Source organism: Bos taurus, chromosome 15, assembly GCF_002263795.3.
Source record: "Bos taurus isolate L1 Dominette 01449 registration number 42190680 breed Hereford chromosome 15, ARS-UCD2.0, whole genome shotgun sequence".
NCBI classification, from domain to species: domain Eukaryota; kingdom Metazoa; phylum Chordata; class Mammalia; order Artiodactyla; family Bovidae; genus Bos; species Bos taurus.
In genome coordinates this window covers 57161083-57179172 of record NC_037342.1, presented here as the reverse complement: position 1 = coordinate 57179172, position 18090 = coordinate 57161083, and the positions used below count along the sequence as shown (strand labels likewise).

General features: G+C 35.5%; 1 protein-coding gene across 6 annotated transcripts in view; it reads right to left on the bottom strand.

Annotated features, from left to right (window-relative positions):
- ANO3 (anoctamin 3) overlaps positions 1-18090 on the bottom strand; it is a 457212-nt gene that overhangs the window by 174817 nt on the left and 264305 nt on the right. Inside the window, exon 1 of one of the 6 annotated variants that reach the window (XM_059874530.1) lies at positions 6611-8000. The gene's annotated coding sequence lies outside the window, so the exon portion shown is untranslated. 6 annotated transcript variants of the gene reach the window in all.

Here is an 18090-nt window from a genome sequence, read left to right as displayed (position 1 = left end):
CCAACATCCCTACACAAGAGATCCTCCAATGCCATACCTGCCCTTCAGAATCAAACTGAGGAGCTTATTACATAAATTGAAATGTCTATACTGTCATTTATGTAAGGAGTTACATGTGTTGTCCAGTTAAGTGACAATATAGAGTCCATTTGTCTGAATGCTCAGTTGGTCAATTAATCCACTCCGTGCGTGGATGTGTTTTGTAAATCTGTATGACATCACAAACATTTGCATTTATGGGTATGAGGCAACAAAGGCTCATGAATAAGACTTGTTGTATAAATCCATATTGCCTCCTTACCTGTAGTCTTTCCACAGGCCCTTTCTCCCACACTCTGTGCTCTAGCTATGTGTGTCTCTTATCTTGATCACTGCACATACATGACTAGTCTAGACCCTACTTTTGTTCATGCCCCAGCCTTCGTCTGCTCCAATGGCACTTTCCATTTTTTCCAAGTCTACTTTCACTTTCACAATAATCTGCATGCTTGCTACAAAATGAAGACAAAGTTAAGGGTTGCTCAGAGGTGACTGCTGTTTCAAATTCAGAGCTCTCTTTCACTCTCTCCTCTCTCAATCCACAGATACAGATGCAACTGTATGTGTGATGCGTATACACTTCTCTGATATATAATATGCAAGGTGGCTATGTCCTATTGCACTGTTTAATACCCAAACAGTATTCAGTTTTACAGTTCTTTCATTTATTTACCTTCCAGTGAAGAATAGGCCTATTCTTCTAGCCTATTCTAGTGAAGAATAGGCTTTCCTGATGACTCAGATGATAAAGAATCTGCCTGCAGTGCAGGAGACCTGAGTACAATCCCTGGGTTGGGAAGATCACCGGGAGAAGGGAATAGCAACCCACTACAATATTCTTGCCTGGAGAATTCCATAGACAGAGGAGCCAGTATACAACTGAGCAACTAACACTTATTGTAAATGGTAATGATTCATTGAAGAATATTTTGGCTATATTTGCTAAATTATTCTTTGGCATGATTCATCATGATTCAGTGAATATCCCTGAATATCATACATCCCTATTAACCTCTCTAATTGTTTTATTCATATAAATCCTAGAAGTAAAATTACTCAAAACTTTTATCCATTTTCAAAGATAAGCTTGATTTCCTACTTTTTCATAAACTTTATCTTAACTCTTAAGGCCACAATCATAACTCTATTCGACTGAAAGTTGTAATGTTTTTCTAATATTCTTCTTCATGTTCACTTATTTAACAAGTTTATTGTGTGTTCTTGTTATGAGGCAGGCTCTGTGCAAGGTGCTGATGTAATTACAAAGAAAAATAGACCATGATCCCCATCCTTGAGAGAGTAATTTAGTCAAGTAGACAGATAGCAGGACAAGTTACTTACAATTTGGTGTTATTTGGGCTATATGAGGGGTGAATGCAAGAGCTGAGAAGAAAGATAAAGTGACTGTCTGGAGAAGGAAGGAAAAGTCTTCTCTTTAACAAATAGTGCTAAAACAAGTAGACAGTCAAATGCAGAACAGGACAAAACAACTAATCTAGATGGACTACACTCTTCATGAAAATAATTCAAAATGGATCAAAGCCTTAAATGTAAAGTATGAAACTATAAAATTGCTGGAAGGAAACCTAGATGACCTCTGAAATAGTGATGATGTTTTAGATACAACACCAAAGTCATGATCCCTGAAAGAAATAATGTATAGCTAGACCTGATTAAAATTCTGCTTTGGAAAGAGACAATATCAAGAGAATTAGAAGACAAAGCACAGACTAAGAGAAAATATTTTCAAAAGACATATCTGATAAAGAACTGTTATCCTAAGTAAACAAAGAAATCCTAAAACTCAATATTAAAAAAATCAGTTAAAAATGGCATGTGATCACTGAAAATACACCTCTTCAAAGAAGATGGTAAATAAGTATATGTGAAGATGCTCCACACTGCATGCTACCGGGGAAATGCAAATGAAAACAATAGTGAGGTACCATTACGAATATATTAGAATAGCCAAAACCCAGTACACTAATAACAATAAATGCTGGTGAGGATGTGGAGCATCATGAATTCTCACTCATTGCTGCTGAAAATGCAAGATGGTATAGCTACTTTAGAAGACAATTTGGGGGTTTGTTATAAAACTAAACATACTCTTACTATATGATTCAGAAATTGTGTTCCCGGGTATTTTCCCAAAAGAGTTGAAAATCTATGTCCACATAAAAACCTACATGTGCATGTTCACAGCAGCTTTATGAATAATTGCTCAAACTGGGAAGCGATCAAGACGTCCTCCAGCGGGTCAATGGATAAACTGTGGCGCAGCCAGGCAATGGAATAATATTCAGCACTAAAAGTAAGTGGGTTATACAGCTATGAAAAGACATTGGTTCAGTTCAGTTGCTCAGTCGTGTCTGACTCTTCGCGACCCCATGGACTGCTAGAGGAATCTTTAATGGATATTGCTCAGTAAAACCAAACAATCTGGAAAGGCTATATGCTGCATGATTCCCAACTATATGACATTTTGGAGAAGACAAAACTATGGGAACAACAGAAATACTAATAAAAAGAAAAGTGGTTGCTGGCAAGGGGCCAGAGTAAGGTAGAGAGAAACAGTCAGAGCACAGAGGATTTTTAGATCAGTGAAAATGATCTGTATGTTATTATATTGATGTATATACATCATCATACATTTATTCAACCCATAGAATGTACAATACTAAGAGTGAACCCTAAGGTAGACTGTGGACTTTGGATGATTATGAAGTGTCAATGTAGGTTTATCATTAGTGAAAAATGTACCATTCTGGTGAGTGATGCTGGTGATGCAGAAGACTATATGCATGTGTGAGGGTAGGGAGATACGGAAAATCTCTGTCCCTCCCTTTTAATCCTGTTGTAAATCCAAAATTGCTCTAAATATAGTCTTTAAAATGTGGTATGTGAAGAAGGGGAAGAAAACTCTGCAGGTAAAGGCACAGGTCATGCAAGTGGGGGAGTTACTCAAGACCCATTAGGGTGTTGGATGTGATTGTGTTGGAAGAAACTGGTATCTAAACAGGCTGTCAAAGAACAGAAAGGACGATACTTATGCACTCTAACATTTCCATCAGAGTTGCCCTTATGTCCCTATTCTTATCTTTCCCAACTAACTACAAGCCTTTTGATGATTGGAACTATACCTTATTCATTTTGTAGCCACTATATTTTGTATAATGCTTGGAGTGTATATGTATGTGCATACATATACACACACCCATGACTCAGTCATTCAACCTATGACTGTCTTCTCAAAGTCACAGTGTTTTCTTTTCACTGATACATGTGAATTTAGAAATTCTATAATAATATGCATTTCTAGTGTATACAAAATAAAGGGAATAAAAAATCACCTATAATCCCAGTATGATACTTGAAGACTCTTTTTACACACATGCAAGTATAATTTTGCTTTCAAACAAAATTATTTTGCTTTTTTCCCTCTTTGACATGTTCCCATGTCACTATAAGCAACATTACTGTGATTTTTTAGTAACTATCATCTCTATGGTTATACATATACATGTATTCTGATGTTGGAAACTGCCAGCACTCCTGGCTACACCACCATCATTTTCAACTGAACTGCTCTAACATCACCTTACTCTCATCACTGTTTGCCCATTCTCATGTAAAGTGATCTCAGGAAAACAGAAATCTGTTGAAAACTCTTTGAACTTAGAATGAAATCCAGACTCCCGGCGGAAGGGCCCCTGAATGGAGTGTTGCTTACCTCTCTCTCTCCTCTCATTTCAGCCGTCCTGGTGTTCAGTCTCTGTGTTCCTGCCACACAGGCTATGTATCAGTTTCTCAAACACACCAAGCTCTTTCCCATTCCAGGGCCCTCATAAGAGGCACCTCTCTGCCTGGAATACCTCTTTCTCCCACTCTTCCTTCGGCTGACTTCTCATCTTTCAGTTCTTGGCGTTAATACCTTCTGAGAGGTTAATACCTCCCTGATTGCCCTGTGTAGCCTCTTCCACTATTTAATGACCCACTTAATGACAACTTGTAAATAGTTATTTAACTTGTTAGTTTATTATCTATTTTCTGACCCCTCCATTAGACATCTACAAGCTTTGCAAGGGTAGGAATTCTGCCTGTTTTATTCATCAAGAAATATCCAGACTTAGTATAAGGTCTGGCATATGGCAGGCTCTCAAAAACTAGAGTACACTGGAGATATTAAGGGAAGATGTCAGGGAATGGTTCTCAAATGTGGTACCAGTATCAGCAACATCAACATCATCTGAGAATTTCTTAGGAAAACAAATTCTCCAGCCTCAACTAGAATTATTGTTATCAGAAGCTCTGGTGTAGAGCTTTGTCACCTGTTTTTTTAACAAGCCCTACAGGTGATTTTGATGTTTCCAGCTTGACAACCACGGTTGCAAGGTATCTGTTTAGAAAAAGAAACATATTTTGTTTGAAAGTTGCCACAGCTAAAATTCCTTAGAATGTGAAATCTGAACCTCTGTGTGTGTCTATGTGCTCAATCATTTCTGACTCTTTTGCAACCTTGTGAACTATAGCATGCCAGGCTTCTCTGTCCATGGGATTTCCCAGGCAAGAATAGTGGAGTGGGTTGCCATTTCCTTCTGCAATTTGAAACTTTAGTATTACCAAATGTCGTCTTTCATTTATTGAAAAAAAAAAAATGCTGAAAGATAATTTTAAAAAAATATTTAACCTGACAATTAGTGAAGTTTTGCTTATAATTTTGCTTTTAAGGTTATAAAATACACATAATTCTTATAAAATCAAGTAAAATTATGCAGCACATACTCTTCTGTGCAAAAAGTCCTCAAATGTAAAGCTACTTTCCTACTGATGGCTGAGTACTAATTCAGTTAAAATCAGGTATAATTATGGAAGAACATATTTCCTACTTTTCTCAAGATGGTTCATACAATGAATTATTCTGAATAATGTATCAAGCACTTGGTCTTTGAGGTGAATTTTTTTTTTCTAATTTTATTTTATTTTTAAACTTTACATAATTGTATTAGTTTTGCCAAATATCAAAATGAATCCGCCACAGGTATACATGTGTTCCCCATCCCGAACCCTCCTCCCTCCTCCCTCCCCATACCATCCCTCTGGGCCATCCCAGTGCACCAGCCCCAAGCATCCAGCATCGTGCATCGAACCTGGACTGGAGGTGAATTTTTGCATTAGTGACTTTAGTTATTTTACTTAAGGGGAATCAGTGTTTTAACATTTGGAGTATCCTATGAAATGGAGCTGGTTCACTGAGCAACACAGTATCAGTGGAATTGCAAAGAAGACAGAAAATTAATCACTGAAGGTGGAACCTCAGATTAGATTCAAAACACTTGAATTACCTGACCTGCTATCACTGGACTAAGTGTGACTCTAAATACCACAGAATAAGACATATATCCATAGAAAGAATAAAAATTATGAAGCAATTATAAGTTTTCTTTGTAATAGTTAAAAAGGAACCAAAAGGAAGAGAGAAACAAAATACTGGTTGAATCTCTATGATGTAACAGGCACTATATTATACTAAGTGCTGGTTTTTAAGACTATCATATTATTCTCTTTCCACCCATTTTTATTTGCCAAAATCAAAGGTGTTCTGGGTGTTCTAATGAAAACCAAAAGCCAACCTTTCTAAGCAGATTATGATGGGGTAGACTATGGTTTTTCTACTGGGTTCTCAATGAAATAAACATTTATTTTTTTAACATTGAGCTTTAAATATAATCTTAGTGGGAATAATTGACAGAGAATACATTTGAGCATACTTTTCCTCCCCATTGATTTTTATATTTCATATACTATAAAATGAATCTTTTAAGTATTTATTTTTTTTAAAGAACACGTATTTACATATCAGTGATTATCTATTTTAGATGATCTAACCTTGAATGGAGATTTAGAAGTTGAATCTCTTATCTCCAAAGGGAAGGAGCTGACATTTTTAAACAAAGAAATGAAAGCCTTCAGAATGGGACAAAAATAATTTTATCACCTTTAAATGCATGAAAAAATACAGTAGGTTGAAAAACATTTTGTTCCCTAGTTTAAAACAAAATTAATTTGATAGTTGTGTCAGTTTTTTAACATTTAATGTTACAAGACATGCTTCTTTAAATTCAGATTTTTTTTCTCAGACATTCTACTTTGACTGATATTATTTACTAAAATACCTTGTATAAAAAATAATTAAAGAACATCTTAAAAAGACATCCTTTTGTAAGTGATTATACTTTATAAATATTTTGAATGAAGAACAAATTTTAGAGTAGAACTTGTGAGTACCTATTTCATTGAAACCAAAATTCAAATGCATTTAAAAATAGCCAAAACTTCAGAGAGGCAGCATCTGTTATGTGAGATAAACACTGATGCTTAAAATATATCCATTTAGATGATATAGTTCTTATTTTTAAAAATACATTTCTAGTATTTGAAAGAACAGAGACACTCATCTACTATTCTGCAATCAATGCCTATAATTCTTTGTTGGCTTCTTACATATTTTTAAGGAAACAAAAAAGTAAAATAGAATTCCTAATGTTTAAATATACTTATTTAAACATACCACAGTCAGAGTTCTGGGTTCAGCGGCATTTGGAATCCTTCATTGCTGACAACAGAGTTTCAAATGACAATCTTCTTTGAAGCACTCTTCAGCTTGACAACAGAAAGTTCTCCCTTCCACCGCCTGCTTTTTCCATTAGCTAGAGTGTTACATATTGAACGCTGCACAAAGCATTTGACTGGAGGGTTTTTAGACAACTCTTTAAATGCCTGAATCTGAATAATGATTAAAAGGGGGAAAAAGATAACACATAATCTTTTTATAAGAACTTCTGTATTTTTTTAATTACTTTATTTTAAGGGGGAGTGGTTTATTTTAAGGGGGCTGCCTTCATGTGTCATTGTTTAATAGTGTCTGCGTATGATTCATCTAAATGGCATTTAGTTATATAATGTCAGTGACATTTTGATGATTTTACTGTCAATTTTTAATGATCTATTGCATATTCTTAGGTTATTTGAATTAGTTGGGCAGATTAACATAAAAGGTGGGAGGTATATTTCAGCCTGAATAATAGTGGTCTGACAAACAAAAACTTTTTTTATTGGTGAACTTTATTTTTATACGTAATGTTTTTTGATAGCTGAGTGGGGCTATATATTTTTTTCCAGTTCATGTAAATGGCCACATTTTCTTTTTCACTGGAGAAAGTTAAAACAGAACCATTAGTAGTTTTTGAAAAATCCTATATCTATTACTTGACATTGTATTATATTGGCTCTGGGATGAAAATGATGAAGTGATTGTAACCTGAAAGCAACAGAAGTAATTGTTACCTTAAAAAATAAATAAATAAATGAATAAATCGAATTGGAAAATTTAGCCCATCTGTGATGAACACTGACAGGATGAAATGCAACAGAAGGTTACATTTATTTCTGTCAAGGAAACCTCCACAGGATAGCTTGTAATTGAGACTGACAAGACAGTGAACTAAGAATCAGCCACTTAATGCATATTGCCCTGAATTAATCAGCATACTAAGAATGGATTTTCCAGTTAATCCCACATAACAGAACATTTTAACATCACACAAGAGTTTGAAACCTTTAAACAACAAATGGAAGATTACTGTAATCCCGATGTCTACACTGTCTGTGTCATCAAGGGGTTAATAAAATCATGCAGGTCTCCATGGCTGGGATCCTCACCTGGAATCTTGAATTGCACCTTGCAAAGAAGTCAACGGTCACAAGACAATTTTTTTTTAATTCTACAAGTTTCAGAAGTTATTTAATAAATACAAGAGTACTTAATCTTGTTGATATTTTCTTCCCTTTTCAAATAGTGATAGTGGCTCAGAATGGTCATATTCTGATGGATGCATTTGGTGGCAAGAAGGAGTCTATAGGCCAATGTGAATGGAGGCAAAGGGCATGGGGCGGTGAAGGGCTCTGAGCAGCAGAAAAGGGGTGAGTATTTCACAGTTTATTAGGATTTGAGCATAGGAACCTCAATTTTATACTTTCCTCTTAAGCAGAAAACATTGACAAAAGCACAATATCCATGGTCCCTAGGGAACATGAGAATTCCTGAGTGAGGTGAACATGTTCTCTAACCACTTGATGGACTTGTCTCACACCTCCAGAACGCTGTTCAGTACAGCACAGCGCTTAGCAGTGAGGTGGCCTCTATAGACTTCCTGCCGACTGTTTACCTAGCTTTATGATAAAAGGATACTTAGCCATTCCCAACTTCCATTTCCTCACCTCTGAAAAGCAGGTAAAAATATACCCAGCTTTTTAAGAGTTGCAAGTATAAATGGATGTAGGTCATCAACAAAATCTCTGAAGGATCCTTAATAGATGTTAGCTGTTGTAATTATTTAATGTTATTTTTATTAATGTTCCAACAACCTGGAGAGCCTCAAGTTAGGAGATTAATGAAGTAGACTTGACTTCAACTGTGTTCAAATAGCATTACTTTTGATGTGATTTCACTGGCTGCCCTCGCATCTCAGCAGGTAGAGAGAAAGTTTGATGTGAGCCTATCATTGACTGACTGTATAAATATCAAGCAGAAGAATTATCTGCACCATTTAACTGGTGTGCCCACACATTAATTTATTAAATTTGCTTTCATGTCCCATAAACGTATATACAATTCTGCAGACAAGTTATCGCAGCTTTCATTTTAGAGCTAAAGTCCTCCAGGGAGGCTTAGGAGATCTCCCAAGATAAGCTAAATACTCTTGGGGACAACCAGTACGCTGGTGATTGAGGAAGCCTGTTCTGTGTCTAATTACCAAGACATTAGTTCCAGGAGAGAGCAAACATCTATGGCATTTTGTTTGTTTTCTTGTATCGCTTATGAAATAAGACGACTTCCTAAATAGGCACATTTTCCCCACATAGTCTTTAAGGGAACAAAAAGACAACAATCCCAACAAAGCCATCCTTCACCTAAATCTACTCTCATAATTAAATGTCTCTTGATCTCCTAGACTCCAGCTCTAGACATAGCCATAGGGGCTTTTGTGGAGGAGTGTGGCAACCCACTCCAGTGTTCTTGCCTGGAGAATCCCAGGGATAGGGGAGCCTGGTGGGCTGCCGTCTATGGGGTTGCACAGAGTCGGACACGACTGAAGTTACTTAGCAGCAGCAGCAGCAGAGTTTTGTGGAGTTTATTTTTTCCCTGGTTTACAAGGGTAGTTCCCATACTGTGTAGCAGATGCATTTGAAAACATTTAGATCACTGATTATTATGTAACACCAAGGAGTATACACATCCTCCTCTGTGGCTACTTTTGCTAGAAATAGTAAGTCTGTAACAAACTCCCTACAAATTTTTATTTTGTTGATACAAGAGTAAATTACAAACAGATTAGTCCACTCCTGGGATGTAGAGGGTTCAGTTCAGTTCAGTTCAGTTCAGTCGCTCAGTCTTGTCCGACTCTTTACGACCCCATGAATCGCAGCACACCAGGCCTCCCTGTCCATAACTACCTACTTCAGAGCAACATTTTAGGATTTTTGAAAGATATGATTAATATATGAGTATGTTATTATAGTTAACTATTAAGCTGAAGTCAGAAAAGCATAGAGTACTGAAGATAAAGAGACATGCTACAGTCCAACTCTGTTCCTGCCTAGTTCAGAGACTGGGCAAAAAACTTACCTCTTTAAATCTTATTTTCTTCATTAGTAAAATTAGACTACTACTACTACTTACTTTCATTATTATGAGAATTAGATTATATATATGTGTGTATATATAGAGAGAGAGTGCACTTCTGTTTAATGACAGTTAACATATTGAAAAGCTGAAGTCCTGAATTGCTCTTATCTCACCAATATAGCAAAGTAGAAAAGCAGTTGTCAGAAACAGAACCATCTTATTTTAAATTCTGCATCTGCCCATTTACTAGCTGTGTGAGATTTTTTAAAATAGGAATTATAATAGTGTAATACTTAATAGCTTACATATAAGAATATGTGAAATAAACTTTAAGTCATGTGAATTTGACCAATCAGTTTAATTTTTTGTACACAATGCTAATAATTTTATTTATGAAAAAGAGCTATATTACTTGTATATAGATGGTATCAAACTGCATATACTGTTTTTTAGAACCATTTTCTTATTATGTAATTATACACTGTGATTATTTCACATCATCCTTAAATAACTGGGGACTCATTTTTTATCACCTTATTTAAAGGCATTACTGCTTTTAATTTCATTTTTTACTCTTGAACATTTAAGCACTTTATATTCCCTCCCCCACAATTCCCTTACAAATTACAGTGTGAGAAACATCTTTAAACAATTATTTGGGCTAACATCTAATTACATTCTCTGAATAAGTTCCTAGAAGTGGGTCAAAGGAAAGATTATTTTAAGGTTTTTAATTGTTATTGTCAAATTACTTTCCAGAAAATTTGGATCAACATACATATCTACCAATAAAAAATTAAAGTGACAGTCTGTAGTATCAATTCTGAGTTTTATTTTTAAAATTATAATTTGGTTTAAAAAATTGCTTACTTTTGTATTTCTGCAATTACTAGTTCTGCTAATCACTGCTAATCACTTTACATGTTAAAACTGTATTGTTTTTTAATGATTTTTTTACTTGTGCATTTATCAATTATATTACTATGATGTCTTTGTAGACTAAGAATATGAACCAAACTTTGGTATATTCTAGTATATTCTATATGTAGAATCTTAAGTTTATCTCTTTCTTCTTTTTTTTTTTTCTTTTTTTCTTTTTAATTTTATTTTATTTTTAAACTTTACATAATTGCATTAGTTTTGCCAAATATCAAAATGAATCCGCCACAGGTATACATGTGTTCCTCTTTCTTCTTAATGCTATTGTAATTTTGATACTAGTAAGTATCTAGTCAACTCCATCAAGATTTCCATGATTAATTTTGTTGCTTGTGTAGAAAATCCCTTTACAGAAGACATTTTTCCAGTCTGTGATTAGGAAAAAAAAAAAAAGCTTGTTTTATTTTTACACATACAGTTTTGAATTGGTTAACTATTTAGTTCTTCAACTCATTTTGGTGTAAGATGTGAGGTAGGCATCTGAAAACATTTTGCATGCGTACTAAGTCGTGTCTGATTCTATGCTACCCTACTGACTGTAGCCCACCAGGCTCCTCTATCTGTGGGATTCTCCAGGCAAGAATACTGGATTGGTTGCCATGCCCTTCTCCAGGGGATCTTCCCGACCCAGGGATCAAACCCACATCTCTTATGTCTCCTGTGATGGCAGAAGGGGTCTTTACCACTAGCACCACCTAGGAAGCCTGAAAACATTTTAACCTCTTCCAAATTACTGATCAGTTACTGTCAGAACATTTGCACATTTTTCAAAAGATTGATGTCTTTACAATTTGAAATGATATTTTTATCACAATACATACACGAAAATATGAACACATTAGGGTTTAAACAACTCATAGATAATGTGGAGGGGTTCTAGAAAATCTTATGCTAAATCTTAGGGAAAATAAACACTAGCAATTAGCAAGTATAGAACACACCCTCATCATTTTCTGATGAGGGCTTTAAGGGTCAAGGTAAGTGATTAAACAGCACAATAGAGGGACATGCCTTCTATGGCCACAGGGAAGATAATGCTCTCCTCAGTATCAAAGAGTCTGCAGACAAGATCAGTTATTTGTTAGACTGATTAAAAAGGAGTCTTTTTAAAACTAGGGAAGAATATAAATTTAAAATACCGGCAAAAACATTAAGAAACCAAAATGATTTCCTGCATGTCCCATGGTTTACATAAAAATTAAATATTTAGGGTACAGTTTCCCACGATGAAATTATTAAATATAAACAAGTATTATCTCGAGTCCTAAGTTAGGGAAATATTAGCATTTTCTTTAGAAACTATCTCAATAAATGCAAATAATTAGTATTTAATTTCATGTATACTCATTAGCTGAAACAGCCATACTAGGTCAAGTTTAGTCATTTACCTTGTATTTTAAAATAACATTATCTTACAATCACTGGGGCAAAGTGTGCAAATTCAGAATATTAACACCTATACATTATTTGGAGACAAAGAACCATTGAATTGAGTTAACAACTGCCAATGTCCATGGGAAAGGTACACTGTAGAAGACCATAGAGACCATCGGGCTCACCATCACCATTATATGATCTGTGCTTCTCCAGCGTTAACAGAAAACTAATTCTGTTACCAATTTAGTTAAAGATGAACACCATCTGCCAATGCCAGTAGACAGTCAAATTGAATGGCCTTGTGATTCAAATTTAAAGAACTGCTAAAATATTCATATCAAGATTTTCCTGGTCTATAACCCCTTTTCTGTCTAATATGATACCCAAAGTCTCTTAAGAGGGGGAGTCACTATAATTTGAAATATAGATATATATTCTCAGATATTATTAGCAACTTCTATAGTTATTTTTGGCATCCTGAGGGACAGTAGCAGCAGTAAACTCTTCATTAATGCCTAGTACACAAGCCACTGATTCTGCTTCACAGCTTCGTTCCTTTTAACCTAGATTAATCACAGACATTTTCTGTAAACTGTCCACATCAAGAAGTCTCCACTGGTATGAAGTATATGATTCCTTGATGCAGAAAGGGATTTTGTTTCTCAGAACCATCCAGTTGGTTATAGGACCTTATCATCATGTGTTATTCATAATTCTCTCTATACTAATGAGACAGAGAGAGGAAATATTTACTGAAATAATCTTAAAAAGAATCCCTCTCTCCTCTAAAACTTTGCTTGCAGTCTGCCCAGGTGCTCCAGTCTATAAATCCATAGAATTGCTTCTTTTCTCACGCCACATTATTAATTTTCTCCCTCATTTTTCTTGTCTACATATATGTGACACAGTCTTCTTGTCAAAATGTTAGAAAGGAAATAAACTTGCCTTTAAAAAAGCTAGTTCCTCACCAATTTTAATGGGTGTTTGGAACATTACTAACAATATACATATGGTTTAATGGAAGGTAATCTTGGAATTCTTCACTGATTCAAAGGTACAAAAAAACTACTTTTGTAAATAGAGTTTTATTAAAAAAAGATAATTTAAGAAAATGTTAGAGCCCTAGATTTCTCATGATTTAGGTTATGACATTAAGATATTCTTGGGCTCTATAGAATTAAATGGATAACATGGGTATGTGTGGAAAACTCAGGGACAATTTTGCACATGTTCCCTTTCCAGTGAGAAAGAATTCACTTTACATTTACAATCATTGGTGCCAGCAAATACGCTACCCTCTAACATTTATGGCTCCAATATCTATTGTGGATAAATAAACCAGCCCCAAATACTTTTTATTTAGCTCAGGAATCTGTGAGCAGCCCGGGCCCAGTTGTGTAGTTCTCCCAGTCTCAGCTAGACCTTCTGTGGGTTCTAGCTGGATTCTTTCACGTCTCTGTGTCAGCGGGAACAACTGGACTCCCTAGGTTTCAGTCCACACGGCCTTATTATCCTCTTGCAGGATGGCTCTGACATTCCTATGATGGAGGCTGAGTCCTAAGAGGAATAATGGGAATGCAAGATCTTTCAAGTTCAAGGTTCAGCACTGGGACATGGTCACTTCTGCAGGCAATCTATTGATCAAAACAAAGCCCGAGGCCAGTCCAGTAAGAGTGTACCTCTTGGATGAGAGAACCTGCAAAGTCCCATTGAAAATATTGTAGGTATAGGGAAAAGGGAAGGGCTGTGGCCAATTTTGTAGCTACTGCAAAGCCCCAGAGATATTTAAATACAGCTTTTATTATACAGCTTGAGGCTAGATAAATCTAGACTTATCCCATATCTAGTATCATCTCTAATTTCTAAAGCCTCTTAGCTTTCTTCGTTTATATGCATGCCCACCTCCTGAACTGCATCCCACTACATGGATATCAAGACCTGTCCTATATTTGCCATCTTTCTTTGTCCTCTGTCCTGCAGGACAGAGTGGGTTAAAAATAAATTAAAAATATGTCCTATTAACTTATCAATATCATTTTATCATATTAGATATCAGTATCACATGAGTTTAATCTCTGAAATATTAAAGACTTTTAGTGTAAATGATACATGCCTAAAGTTAATAACTTAAAGAAAACATTCTAAAGAAATAATTCATCTTACTGAAGATAATTCTAGTGCAAACTATAGTATCTTACAGATATATTTGACTTACAAAATTATCAGAAGCAGTGGATATATTGTCAAAGCAAAATTCACCACACTGACTCAAGATCATTCAGGGAATGTTTGTACAATGGCTCTCAAAACAAATTCTCAAGCAGATGTATAGTTTACCTATACAATAACCAGTAAACTAGTCAGATGGATTTCTATATTTATTTATTTGTTTTTACTATTGATAAACTCAACAGGGAGTCCTCATAAATTCAATGTTAGACACCACTTTGACACATTTGGAGTTATTTCCTAGAACCTAGTTTTATAGCTGATGGCAAATCTTGTTAGAAATTTTTATTTGTTTTCTGTAATCTAACACTTGTCATGATTTACAATGTAGTTTACATTAGGAATCATTTTCCTCTGTGAATCTTTGTTCCCTTTCTGCTGACTTTTTATAAACTTGTTTTTTCATCTCTAAAATGTAATTGAATAACTTTTGTGAAGAAATAAAATATCAGTTACACTGTATAATATCCATGGGACAGGTTGCAACCAGTACAGTTATCCCAAGCAAATAACATAATGCACAGATCTTCAGCCATACAACTAGATACATAGAGATCAATACATGCTAATTTGAACCATATGAAAGTTGCTATTTTGTAGGTCACAAGTGAATGAATGTTGTCAATTTCCTAATAGCCAACTTAAAATATATGTAGATACACATACACACATATATATGCATATTATTTAATGATGGGATGAAATATCAATAACCTCAGATATGCAGATGACACCACCCTTGTGGCAGAAAGGGAAGAAGAATTAAAGAGCCTCTTGCTGAAGGTTAAAGAGGAGGTTAAAAGACATTTGCTCCTTGGAATAAAAGCAATGACAAACCTAGACAGCATATTAAAAAGCAGAGACATTACTTTGCCTATAAAGGTCTGTATAGTCAAAGCTATTGTTTTTCCAGTAGTCATGTATGGATGTGAGAGCTGAAAAATAAAAAAGCTGAGCACCGAAGAATTGATGCCTTCAAACTGCAGTGCTGGAATCTTGAGAGTCCAGACTGCAAGGAGATCAACCAGTCAGTCCTAAAGGAAATCAGTCCTGAATATTCATTGGAAAGGACTGATGCTGAAGCTGAAGCTCCAATACTTTGGCCACCTGGTGCAAAGTGCTGACTCATTGGAAAAGACCCTGATGCTGAGAAAGATTGAGGGCAGGAGGAGAAAGGGACGACAGAGGATGACATGGTTGGATGGCATCACCGACGGAATGGACATGGGTTGGACCAAACTCCTGGTAGATACTGAAGGTAAATACTGAAGGGAAGCCTGGCATGCTGCAGTCCTTGGGGCACAAAGAGTCGGACATGACTGAGAGACTGAACAGCAACAGCAGAGTTATAAACTAAGGTTATTCAGATGCTTGTTCAAACAATAGATATATAGGTCATTGCTTTTTTGAGGTTCTCTCTGATAAATGTACACAAAGAATACACCTAAGAAGATTATTTTGCCTTTCATTTATAGATAAGCTTTGCAAGCAAGTAGCCTAGCTAAATGTATTTTAAACATCTTTTTTCTTCTTTTGGAATAAAACTATTTATTCAAGTTGGATTTGTGCTACACCTTAACCTATAAAATGGATGAAAGTGGGCATATTTTCATAGAAGCTAGAAGAGTGAATCCAAAAGCCTCTAGGTGATGCACTACATTTTCAAATTTGACTAGAAGTGTAATAGAACTAACAGGACTTTAGGTTAGGATGACTGGACTGGACGACTGTGGTATACTACCATCATCACACATCATTCTCTTATTTTGCTGTCAAAAAAACAAAATATGTATGCAGGTTTAATTATTTCTTCTTAACTTGAATATTCTAAAGTTCAAGTCTAGTTTAGAGATTTGGGAATTGGTGACTGTTGAGCAGAAATGGAGTGGAAGGTATCATTGGTGGCGGTGGTTTAGTTGCTAAGTCAAGTCCAACTCTTGTGATCCCATGGACTATAGCCCACCAGGCTCCTCTTTCCATGGGATTTTCCAGGCAAGAATACTGGAGTGATTTGCCTTTTCCTTCTCCAGTGGATCTTCCCGATCCAGGGATCGAACCTAGATCTCCTGCACTGTAGGCAGATTCTTTACTGATTGAGCTACCAGGGAAGCCCAAAGAGGAGGGAAGGAAAGCATTAGAATGAAGAGACTGAAATCATAAAGGGAAGAAAACATGGTGGCATGTGCTAATTTTTAAAGAAGCAGATAACACAAATTTTATTTAATTTTAATTCATTTTTTAATTATTTTAAGCGTATCATGTTTGTGTCCCTACTCATGGGTGCTCAAAGTATCTTAAGGTAGAATATCTGCTTTTCCTCAGTTTTTCTTATGGCTTCTCTCAGGCTCAAGTCTCTTGGAACAATGCTTTAGAGATAGTTGTTGTTTGTTATTGTTCAGTTGCTAAATCATGTCCAACTCTTCGTGACCCCATGGGCTGTAGCCCACCAAGCTCCCCTGTCCAGGGGATTTCCCAGGCAAGAATACTAGAGTGGGTTGCCATTTCATTCTCCAGGGAATCCTCCCAACCCAGAGGTTGAACCTGTGTCTCCTGCATTGGCAAGTGGATTCTTGACCATTGAGCCACTCGACTCTCCAAACATCCACAGGACCAATCAGATAGTACATAGAGAGGCAGATGAAGTAAACATTGGGAGATAAACTACTGATTAGTGAAGACAAGAAATATCAGCACAAAATAGTATCCTTACTTAACAAAACCAAACCAAAGATGAATGAATAAACCAGGCACAAATATTTATTTCTGTGTCTACTTATTACAGCTCAGAATCAATATAACAGTAAGATTTAAATTGTGCCATATTTTGTCACTAACACACTGATGGTGACAAATGAAGGGATTTGTAAAATTAATCCAGGCCAAACCAAATCAAATATCACAGAAAAAGATATTTTCAAGGAAATGATTATCAGTTATTGTCCATGCAGTGACAACTAAAAGTTAAGTCATTCCTTATATTAACATCCAAATTTCTTTTACTAAGGTATTCCCACTTTAATCAATAAGCAATTTAAGAAAAAATGAAGTGAAGTTGGACTGAGTCAATATTTGTCTTGGAAAGCATCAAAAGGGGATGATGGTATTTGGTGCTGGATGACTTTATTCACATACTTTGAAGAACCCACAAAAGAATTTTGAGGGATGGTGGGATTTCTGGAACCAGAGATTTTTAAAACTGAACCCCAACCCAGTGATTTGTTGATGAATTATAGTTTCAACACAATATTCTCAACATCCAAGTTGTTATGGAAACCTTTCATAATGTTTCAAAATCTGCAAATCAGTGTGATACACCACATTAACAAACTGAAAAATAAGGATTATATAATCAGCTCCATAAATGCAGAAAAAGTTATTTGACAAAATTCAACATCCATTTATGATAAAAACTCCCATCAAAACAAGTATACAGGGAACATATACGACAAACCCACAGTTAACATCATACTCAACAGTGGAAAGCTGAAAGCTTTTGTTCAGGGACAAGAGAAGGCTGATAATTCTCAGCACTTTTATTTAACACGGTATTGGAAGTTCTAGCCACAACAATCAGAGAATAAAAATAGGCACAAAGAATCCAAAATGGAAAGGAAGAAATAAAACTGTCACTATTTGCAGATGATATGAAATTTTGTAAAGCTGTAGGCTACAAATTAATGTACAGAAATATGTTGTATTTCTATATACTAACAACAAACAAACTACCAGAAACAGAAATTTTTAAAAAAAATCAAATTTGCAGTTGCATCAAAAAAAATTAAACATCTAGGAATAAGACTATCTAAGGAGGTAAAAGA